The following is an 11,063-nucleotide window of genomic DNA, read 5'->3' on the forward strand; positions in this document are numbered from 1 at the left end:
AATGTGCTGGCCGGGGCAGCAGTTGAACATTTTCTGTATCGAGAAAGGCCCGTACAGGACATGCAACATGCGGTCGTGCATTATCCTGCTGAAATTTAGGGTTTCGCAGGGATCGAATGAAGGGTAGAGCCACGGGTCGTAACACATCTGAAATGTAACGTCCACTGCTCAAAGTGTCGTCAATGCGAACAAGAGGTGACCGAGACGTATAACCAATGGCACCCCACACCATCAGGCCAGTATGGCGGCAACGAAAAGACGCTTCCAATGTGCGTTCACCGTGATGTCACCAAACACGGATGCGACCTTCATGATGCTGTAAACAGAACCTGGATTCATTCGAAAAAATGAAATTTTGCGATCCGTGCACCCAGGTTCGTCGTTGACTACACCATCGCAGGCGCTCCTGTCTCGGATGCAGCATCAAGGGTAACCGCAGCCATGGTCTCCGAGTTGATAGTCCATGCTGCTGCAAACGTCGTCGAACGGTTCGTGCAGATGGTTGTTGTCTTGCAAACGTCCCCATCTGTTGACTCAGGGATCGAGACGTGGCTGCACGATCCGTTACAGCCATGCAGATAAGATGCCTGTGATCTCGACTGCTAGTGATACAAGGCCGTTGGGATCCAGCACGGCGTTCTGTACTACCCGCCTGAACCCACCGATTCCATATTCTGCTAACAGTCACTGGATCTCGACCAACGCGAGCAGCAATGTCGCGATACGATTATCCGCAATCGCGATAGGCTACAATCCGTCCTTTATAGAAGTCGGAAACGTGATGGTAGGCATTTCTCCTCCTTACACGAGGCATCACAATAACGTTTCACCAGGCAACGCCCGTCAACTGTTGTTTGTGTATGAGATGGCTCTGAGCACTACGGGACTTAACTTCTGAGGTCATCAGTCCCCTAGAACTTAGAACTACTTAAACCTAACTAACCTAAGGACATCACACACATCCACGCCTGAGGCAGGATTCGAACCTGCGACCGCAGCGATCACGCAGTTCCGGACTGTAGCGCCTAGAACCGCTCGGCCACCCTGGCCTGCTTTGTGTTTGAGAAATCGGTTGGAAACTTTCCTCATGTCAGCACATTGTACATGTCGCCAACGCCGCCAACCTTGTGTGAATGCTCTGAAAAGCTAATCATTTGCGTATCACAGCATCTTCTTCCTGTCGGTTAAATTTCGTGTCTGTAGCATGCCATCTTCGTGGTGTAGCATTTTTAATGGCCAGTAGTGTATATATATAGAGAGAGAGTGTGTCTGTGTGTATAGTTGTGTGAGAAAAGGATTTGCTGGGCTGCCTGCAGGACAGCACGGCTCTGATAGTTCCATGGCTGGCGGTGCAGACACTGACGGTACTGCTGGAGCTGCTCATCTTCTGCAGCCAGATTGCCACGGTAGGCCTCCACATGGGCCGCTTTGATGTACTCACCACAGGTACGTGTGCTCGTGCCCTCAGTTGATCCACACTTCACTTTCTGGCTATCGAGTAGTTCTTCCACAGCTTCCCAGTAAGATTACTTCCCTTCCATCTTAATACTTTGCTACGAAAACTTAGCACTATATCGTTTATAAATTAAAAGTCACGACTGCAGATCGAAGCCCTGACCTTTCGATGTATTCCAGAAAAAAATCCAAAGGTACGGTCTTCGATACTCAGTATGTCCTATGATTTTTTCCTCGGTCCGGTATCGTGACCTTTATCTTCTTCGGCGATTTGCTAATGCGATTTGCAGTCTTCATTAAACTGTAGGTCCTTCTAAAACTGGCTGAGTAATTCAGTTCAAAGATTGGAGGAATGCGAGTGCATTCCACATGCAATTCGACCGTGCCTAATGAAGTTCTGTGGCGTTAAAAATCTGTCTCTGGGTTTTGCACAGCTTTACGTTTCATTTAACCTACCTAATCGAAAGTCGAAGCTTATAACAAGTTATAAGAAACCCTCACTTGTTGTCGTGGTCTTCAGTTCGAAGACTGATTTGATGCAGCTCTATAATGCTTTCTATGCAAGTTTCTTCGTCTGTTAATAACTGCTGCAACTTACACCTATCTGAACCTACTTACTATAGTCAGGCTTTCTCCTACAATTTTTGCCCCACACCCTTGCCTCTGTTACCAAATAGACAGCTGCTCAGCCGGCCGCGGTGGTCTAGCGGTTCCAGGCGCGCAGTCCTGAACCGCGCGACTGCTACGGTCGCAGGTTCGAATCCTGCCTCGGACATGGATGTGTGTGATGTTCTTAGGTTGGTTAGGTTTAAGTAGTTCTAAGTTCTAGGGGGCTGATGACCACAGTAGTTAAGTCCCATAGTGCTCAGAGCCATTTGAACCATTTGTACAGCTGTTCAGGATGTGTCCTATCAAGCGATCCTTTCTTTAAGTCTACTTGTACCATACCTTTTTTTCTCTTCAGTTCCACTCAGTACAACTCCATTACTTATCTGATCTACTCACCTCATTTTCAGCATTCTTCCGTCGCACCAAATTTCAAAGGCTTCTCTTCTCTTCTTGTCTGAACTGTCCGTACAAGGCTATACTCTAGGCAAATACCTTTAGAAAATATTTCTTAAGACTTAAATGAATATTACATGTTGAAATATTTCTCTTTTCTTAAGCGTTTTTCTGAGCTAGTCTCCATTTCATATCCTCTCTACTTCAATCATCATCAATTATTTTGTTGCACAAATGGAAAAGTAATCTGTTACTTTTACTATCTCTTTTTCCAATGGAATTCCGTCAACATGGTGCGATTTAATTTGACAACACTCCGTTACACTTGTTTTACTTTTCTATATTCATCTTATAACATCTTTTTAAAACACTATCAATTCCGTTTAACTGATATTTCAAGTCCTTTGCCATCCCTGACAGTATTATTATGTCACTGAGACAACGCAAAGTTTCTGTTCATTCTCCCTCATCTTTAATTCCGTTTCCAACATTTCTTGAGTGCTTGCTCAATGTACAGATTGAATAACAACGGGATAGACTAGAGGGCTTCCTCATTCTTTCCTCAACTACATCCCTCTTCATGTCCTTGGACTCTGTACAAGTTTTAAATAACCTTTCGCTTTCTATTTCATCCATGCTATTCTCAGACTTTCAACTCACGCAATTAAAGTGAATAATTTAATCGCATGGAATTAAGACGCAAGGGGATATTATCCAAATATGTTTTAATTAAAAAGTAACCAACCAAACTGATAATAATATAGTCGCCAAAAGGATAACACTTTTCCAAAAACGTGTTATTCAAAACAGTGATTTTGCTCGACGTCAGCCAGGAGCATGCAGTGTGAAGTTAGGTTACGAAACGTGTAGTCAGATTAACTACCTTTTCTATAGTAAAAATATGCTAACTATGTTGCACAAAATAATCAGACACAATGTGCAATAACTTGGAAAGTAGTGTATGCTGGTAGTAAAAAACTTAAGACTCCTATTTTTGACATTTATAAAACTGTTCCTTATAAGCAGTGATTAACATATTCGCACTTGATAGAAAGTATCACGTTTCTTAAATACGAGAAACCGACATGAAGACATGACATACATGATATAAAAATTATCAAAGTTATTTATACTGCCAAAATTAATCTTTATATTAATAACAGCAAAATTGTGGGATGTAAATGTAAGGTGATCCGTTCTTTTTAGTAACTGCGTCAACTGCTCATAACTTTTGATTGCCATAGGAAATTTCAATTATGAATAGATTTTCACTTGAATTTTCTGTTAAGGACTATTGAAATTATTTACTCTTATCCTTTCTTGGCTTTCATTAATGCGATCGATACGTATACGACGTTCAGGCCTCAATAGAGGGAGCTTTTATTAAAACAATCTACTCGGACTTCATTTCGCCAATATCTAACCTTACTAAGGCTCAGGTGTTTCGGCTGGTTTCATGCGGTCATCTGTCTTCTCCTAGCTTGTGCAGGTCGTTTCATTTATATGTAACAGTAACAACCAAATTCCCCTAGTATCTCTTTTGGATATTCCAGTCTTCTTCTGCATCTACGATTTCTCCCCCTAGATCAGGGCTTCCCAACGTGTGGTCCGCGGCCACCTTTCACCAAATCGTGTAAAATAATGAGCAAAATTATTGAACAGAAATGTGAAAATCAGATTCATCACTATTTTCTTTTTTCGTGTGAAAAACATGTGTACTTCAGGTCTTATTCCCAAGCAACCTTTGCGGTTCCTAAGTAGGGACGCATACATAGATTAGTGCTGGAGAATGCGGCTTCTCTGATCGACTGTTTCGCAACAATATGGGGGTCGTTTGTGCGCCGGCTCAAGGCGCTAGATGCACTGAAACCTTTTACGCATGCGCGGAGCGAGCTTTGTCGGCCAATCACAGCGCTCGCTGGCACGTATGCGGCCCCAGGCATCATTAAATGTTAAACTTGCTTTGTCAGTGCACTGCCTATTTCATAAGTCGATTTTTGACCAGTTTATTACTTCTAACATGGATCGATGGCTGAAGTCAGGATCATTGAAGGAGGGTGCAGTTTCTCCATCGCCTTCACAACAAGGGAAGTTTCCAGTTTAAATTTATGAGGAGGGAAAACGACCAAACGCAGAACAATCACAAGAAGCTCCACAGCCGGATTTATTATGTGAAAACGCTGCAAGTACTCCATTGGTTACAATATCCTGTGGAAGTGGAATGACCAAGAAGCGTTAAGTACAACGAAAGCTTTTTAGAAATGGGCTTTATGGAGACAAAGGAGGGTAAAGCTCAGTGCGTAATTTGTGCGCGAGTCCTTCCGAACAGTTCAATGGTTCCAGTTAAATTACGCCGTCATTTTGAAGGTACTCACTCGGATTTCCAGGCTAAAGACATCGATTTTTTCAAACGGAAGAGTGCTGAACTAGCGTCTTCTGAGCATTGCATGAAAATTCATGCAAAAACAATTAATGAAAATGCATTAAAAGCTTCTTTTTTGGTTAGTTATCGAGTGGCAAAAACAGGCAAAGCTCATACCATTGTAGAAAATCGCATTAAACTGTGTGCTAATGATATTATTTCTTGCAAGCTAGACGAAAAGGCAGTAAAGCTTGTACCTTCGGTGCCATTATCAAACAATACTGTCAAGAGACGCATTGTTGACATGTCAAATGATGTGAAAGACACTCTTGTTTCTCGCATCCAACACAATTCATTTTCTCTGCAGATAAATGAATCCACTGATGTTGCAGGATTAGCGATTTTATTGTCTTTTGTTCGTTATGAATATTCTGGATGGTTTGAGTAGGACTTCTTATTGTGCACACCACCACCTGCCAACGCAACAGGTGCTGAAATATTCCGGCTGTTGGATGATATTTTAAGGACTAACGAATTTTCATGGCCTAATTGCATAGATGTGTGCATAGATGGTGCAAAAGCTATGACGGGTCCTACAGTCGGAGCAATAACGAAAATAAAAGAAGACGCCAAGAATTGTTGCAGTAGTCATTGTACTCTCCACGGATACGCTTTAGCTACGGAACAAATGCTATGTTTCGTTCAAGAACGTTTTAGACGAATCCATTCAAATCATTAACTACATAAAATCAAGGCCGTTGAAGTCAAGACTTTTCACAATTCTGTGTGAAGATATGGGAAGCCTTCATCGTTGACTGCTTCTCCACACAGAAGCGAGGTGGCTCTCATTTGGGAATGCACTCTCTCGGTTGTACGAATTAAGATTGGAAGTCTTAGCGTTCCTTTTGGAGCGTAACACCAAATTAGCAATTGTTAATGACGAAAATTGGCAGTGTATACTTGCCTATTTGTCAGATATTTTCTCCAAAATGAACGAAATGAATATTTCACTCCAAGGGCAAAGTGAAACAAAGGTCACTGTTATCGACAAAGTTCGAGCATTCAAGAGGAAAATCAATTTTTGGGCAGAGAGTGTCGAGGAGGGGGAGGTCGAGTGTTTTCCTCTTCTCAAGGAGTTTTTGAAAAACAAAACATTGGCGCTTGGGAAGAATTTCTTTCATCAAATCCTGGGACATCTCCGAAGCTTGATGTCATTGTTGGAGCGTTATTTCCCAACAGCTGAAGATGAGAAGCTGCAGAAATACGAATGGGTGGTGAACCCATTCGCTGTATCCAAAAAGCCGAACATTCTATCCTCAAATGAATATGATAGACATTGCCACAGACCCTACCTTCAAATCGCCGGCCACAGTGGTCGAACGGTTCTAGGCGCTACAGTCTGTAACCACGCGACCGCTACGGTCGCAGGTTCGAATCCTGCCTCGGGCATGGTTGTGTGTAATGTCCTTAGGTTAGTTAGGTTTAAGTAGTTCTAAGTTCTAGGGGACTGATGACCTCAGAATTTAAGTCCCATAGTGCTCAGAGCCAGAGCCTACCTTCAAATCAAGTTTTGACATTGACGGTTACTCACACATTTGGATCCGTTTGGATAACAAGAAGTACTACCCCCTTGTTGAAAAGGCAGAACGTGTACTTCTTCCGTTTGCCACAACATACGTGTGAGAATCTGGATTCTCGATCTATGCTGTCCACAAAACTAAGTACCGAAGCTGTCTACATGCGGAACCAGACATCCATCTCCAGTTGTCAAGAACTGAACCCAACTTCTCAAAATTGTGTCAGCAGAAGCACCCTCAACCATCACATTAGGATTCCATTATTATTCCTACAGACTCATCTACAGTAAAGAAGAAAGCACTTTTCTTCGTAGACGCTCAGTGAACGTACCTGAACTATAACTCTGTAAGAATTTTGTTCCTGTCATCTATAATTTACAAAATAATTATTAATTGAATTCTGTTGGCATTGATGTTTTTGTTATGAAAACTAAAATGATCTCTAAGGTTAATTTCTTTTCTTTATAATATATTCCGTCCTCTCAGTTAAAAATATGGCCTGCCTATACTTCAGTTACAATTACTTGCTATTACTCTGACACTATATTGTGGCAACTGGCTGCGAGCGTAAGCAAATGAGTACTTCTCACGTGCCACCTTGTAAAAGGTAAACCACCTCTGCCAGAATTGTTTCCTTTGAGAAAAAATGTCTTACATTCTGTGAAATGCTTTGTCTTCTTATACAGAAGTAAGAGTGTCTGTTTGTTTGTTTTCCTACTTTGTTTACAGTCGAGGCTGACTGCCACGATATAGTGTCCAAGTAGTACTTGAAGTTGTCAGCTGTGGCTAAACTGTTGCCACACCGCCTGCCACTTGCCAGCTACCAACTGACAATACACTGTTGCAACGCCGCCTGCTTGCTGCCGGCTATGGACTGACAGCTGTCGTTCAGTAGATACGCAAAGACGTAAAAATAACTAGACTTTCCGAGCTGTTCACATGGTCACGATTGTGGAACTGGGAAACGGCTTTATGAAAGCAGATTTCCAGAATGGATTTTGAAGTGTTTACCTGACCAACCAACAGCGGAACTGGGACATCAGCTTACGAAATCTGGTTTTGGAAACGCATGTAAACTGGGTGAATGTATTCCCACCCGTCGCACAACATATGTCACAATAGTCCTTTAAAGGCAATTCATTTGCCTCTTTTCTTTAGTGATGTGTTTGTATCCCGAATCATGGGCCTGCCTCTTTTCTTCACAGCTGCGAGGAATGGCCGCGCAGTGTAGGGCGCCATGTCGTCGTGGATTGCGCGACCGCTCGAGCCGGAGGTTCGAGTCCTCCCTCGGGCATGTGTGCGTGTGTGTGTGTGTGTGTGTGTGTATGTGTGTGTGTGTGTGTGTGTGTGTGTGTGTGTGTGTGTGTGTGTTGTCCTTAGCGGAAGTTAAACTTAGGTTAATAGTGTGTAACACTAGGGACTGATGACCTCAGCAGTTAAGTCCCATAGACTTTACATACATTTGAACATTTTTCTTCGGATTTCACGAAAAAACCACACACACACGACTGTTACTAAATATGCATGCTCTTTACACAACAGTAGCCAAACAGTGGAAGTGACGAGACCACAAGCAGCAGCTTGTCAACAGCGAACAGTTTGGACATGACGTTGATTGCTCTTGGAGGAAGGCAGCTCCAACGTGTGAAATGTCAATTACCAAGTAATTTTAATCAGGCTATAGTGTGTTGAACAAAGGGAGTAAATCCACTAGTAAGTGTCTGGATACAGTGGGAATTCAAATTCGATCGTTAATTTCAAGTTGTTTTCATTCATCTCTAAACCAAAGACTATTATTGATACTTCGGGGGAGGGGGGGAGGGGCATTGGGAACATGGCACGTGCATTAAGACGCTTTCAGTTCGCATGGGTTTCGCTCTGAAATTTTAGGTTACTGTGCTCTTGACTGACTAGGGGTCCACCATGGATTTTCGACTGAAGAAGGGGTCCGCCAGCTGAAAAGGTTGGGAAGCCCTGCCTTAGATTGTTCCTTCCAGCCCCAGATCAACTATTCCTGGATGCGACAGTAGATGTCCAATGAATCTGTTCCTTCTTCTGATAACATACTCTCCTAGACTTATTTGTTTTTCTAGAACTCATCATCACCTTTGTCCTGCTCTGTTTGTCCTAAAGGCACATCCGTGCTCAATACACAGCCTGACAACAAAAATGAAACGCCCAGAACATTTGCTCTTCTCCAACGAAACGAAATTTTATGGGCTGGGAAAGTATGTGATGTTACATCAAAAAAAAAAAAAAATGGTGCAAATGGCTCTGAGCACTATGGGACTTAACATCTATGGTCATCAGTCCCCTAGAACTTAGGACTACTTAAACCTAATTAACCTAAGGACAGCACACAACACCCAGCCATCACGAGGCAGATAAAATCCCTGACCCCGCCGGGAATCGAACCCGGGAACCCGGGCGTGGGAAGCGAGAACGCTACCGCACGACTACGTGATCCGGGCGATGTTACTTCAATGATTACAAAATAGTCATGTTTACAAATAAATTGGCAGTATGAGCCGCATTATCAGTATGTCGTCACACCCTATTTCTTCGCCCCCCTCTCTCCCTCCTCACACTTGGACTGGATGCTTGTACTGATTCGGCTGAGAAGAGTGACATAAAGCCTTTGTTTCGCCTTCAGAGGCAAGATGACCCACAGCTTTGGTGTTCGTCCTTGATATCCTGAAAACTGCCACTGGGTTAGAACTGACGTTCGAGCTCGTGTCAGGGATGTTCTGTCAAGGACTGATCTGGGGATTTTCCTCTCCACTGGATCACCTGAGTATCATGCAGAGAGTTCACAGAAACGCGTACAATGTGTGGACGAGCAATGTTCTGTTGAAGCATGGCATCACAATACTGTCACGTGATGACGACGGATGTACGTGAAATACCGTTGTGCCGTCAGAGTTCCTTCAGTCACTAACAGACGTGAGCTGAACTCGTCCGATGGCTCCCCACGCCAGGAGTAACACCTCTCCAATATACTGGAGCAACGGTATCTCCATACACGCAGGCGATGGTTGTTCGGGGCACTGCAGACCCCCATTCATCGCTGTACACCGTGCAATGCCATTCATCAACAGTCCATGCTCCCTGGTCGTAGTAACACTCAAAACTCTGAACGTATGTGATATACTGTTAACGACAGCCTACGCTTGGGACGGCAGTTCTCTAGTCCCATCCTGCTAGTTTCCGACCAGTGGTGAAGGACAGCACAGAATATTGCAGGGAGACCAGTATTGGTATCGGATGGCAGGAGCAAATGTGAAGGGGTTACGATGTACAAGGCGCACTATACGGTGGTCGTCCCTTGTGGTGGTCAGCCGTGTTCGACCGGAACCTTGACAACGGTGACACGTGCCTTCAAGTTTCCATGCAGTCGAACTCGGGAGACTCACATCGGAATGCCCCACAAATCTGGAGACTGCACGATTCGACCAGCTGGTACAGTGGACATCCACAATGAGGCCCCTTTGAAATACTATCAGGTGCTGATCATACTATCTCACACAAGTACGTGGCATCTCCGTGTCTTTCACAGTGACCATACAACGTCGGATGCTGTTCACGAGCCTTATGTAGCCTACAAGGTCTAGTAACTACACTAAACGAGAATAACACAAATGTACTCGGGTGACCTTTCTACCTTCCACATGTCATTGCAGCTATAATCATTTGCGATTTTTTTGTACACGCACAAAGTCGGATTCTGGGTGCTTCACTATTTTTTGTCACGCAGTGTACGTTGTTCACTTATTTCAACATGTCCACTAAGTCTTTTTTAAATCCGGTCATCCGCACGGAGTGGCAGCGCGATTTGAGGAGCCAAGTCACGGATTGCGCGTCCCCCCTCGCCGGAGGTTCGAGTCCTCCTTCGGGCGTGGTTCTGTGTTGTCCTTATCGTAAGTTAGTTTCCTTAGTGTGTAAGTCCAGGGACCGATGACCTCAGCAGTTTGGTCCCTCAATTCCTCACACATCTGAACATTGGAAATCCGGCCAGTTTTATGAATGATACATTAATCATAAAAATAAATTTCCGTGAAATTCCTCTGGGTATCACACCGCATTACATCGCAAAAATGTGAATTAACGAATCCGCGATGCTCGTAACGTATAGATATGTATCATTTATTTGCCGTGTTGTCATCATGTACTGCCCAATAAATTTTTTCTCGTTCTGTTGATGGTTCTTACGTTCAAACTTCACAGGAATGTCTCGTTGTAGAAGTAGAATCTTTTTGCAACGCTTTCCATGTTTCTACATATTCATCACATATATATCCTTGCTTGTTTAACACCCCAAGTACGAAACGCTGTCTTTCTGCTTCCATATCTCTCCCCCATGTTTTATGTTTGTCTGTTTCTCTTCCCTTAAGATCGCCGCTGCATTAATCTTTATAAAAATTGTCTTAACATCATAAACTGCATATCTTTTCTTCAGTTCCCTCAACATTATTAGCCTATGTTTACCTGATAATGGTATATTCTAAACCAGTCGAACAATCTGATATTTCTAAAGCCAACTGTTACTATGTTATACTTCCTTCTTGCTTGTCACGTTTCTGTATTATACCTTCCAAATAAATACTAAACGAGGTGCTGATTAATACATCAAATAATCATCGAGAGTGTAAGGAACAAAGTTGGCTCTA

The sequence above is a fragment of the Schistocerca piceifrons genome, chromosome 2 (genome assembly GCF_021461385.2).
Source record: "Schistocerca piceifrons isolate TAMUIC-IGC-003096 chromosome 2, iqSchPice1.1, whole genome shotgun sequence".
Classification (NCBI taxonomy): Eukaryota; Metazoa; Arthropoda; class Insecta; order Orthoptera; family Acrididae; genus Schistocerca; species Schistocerca piceifrons.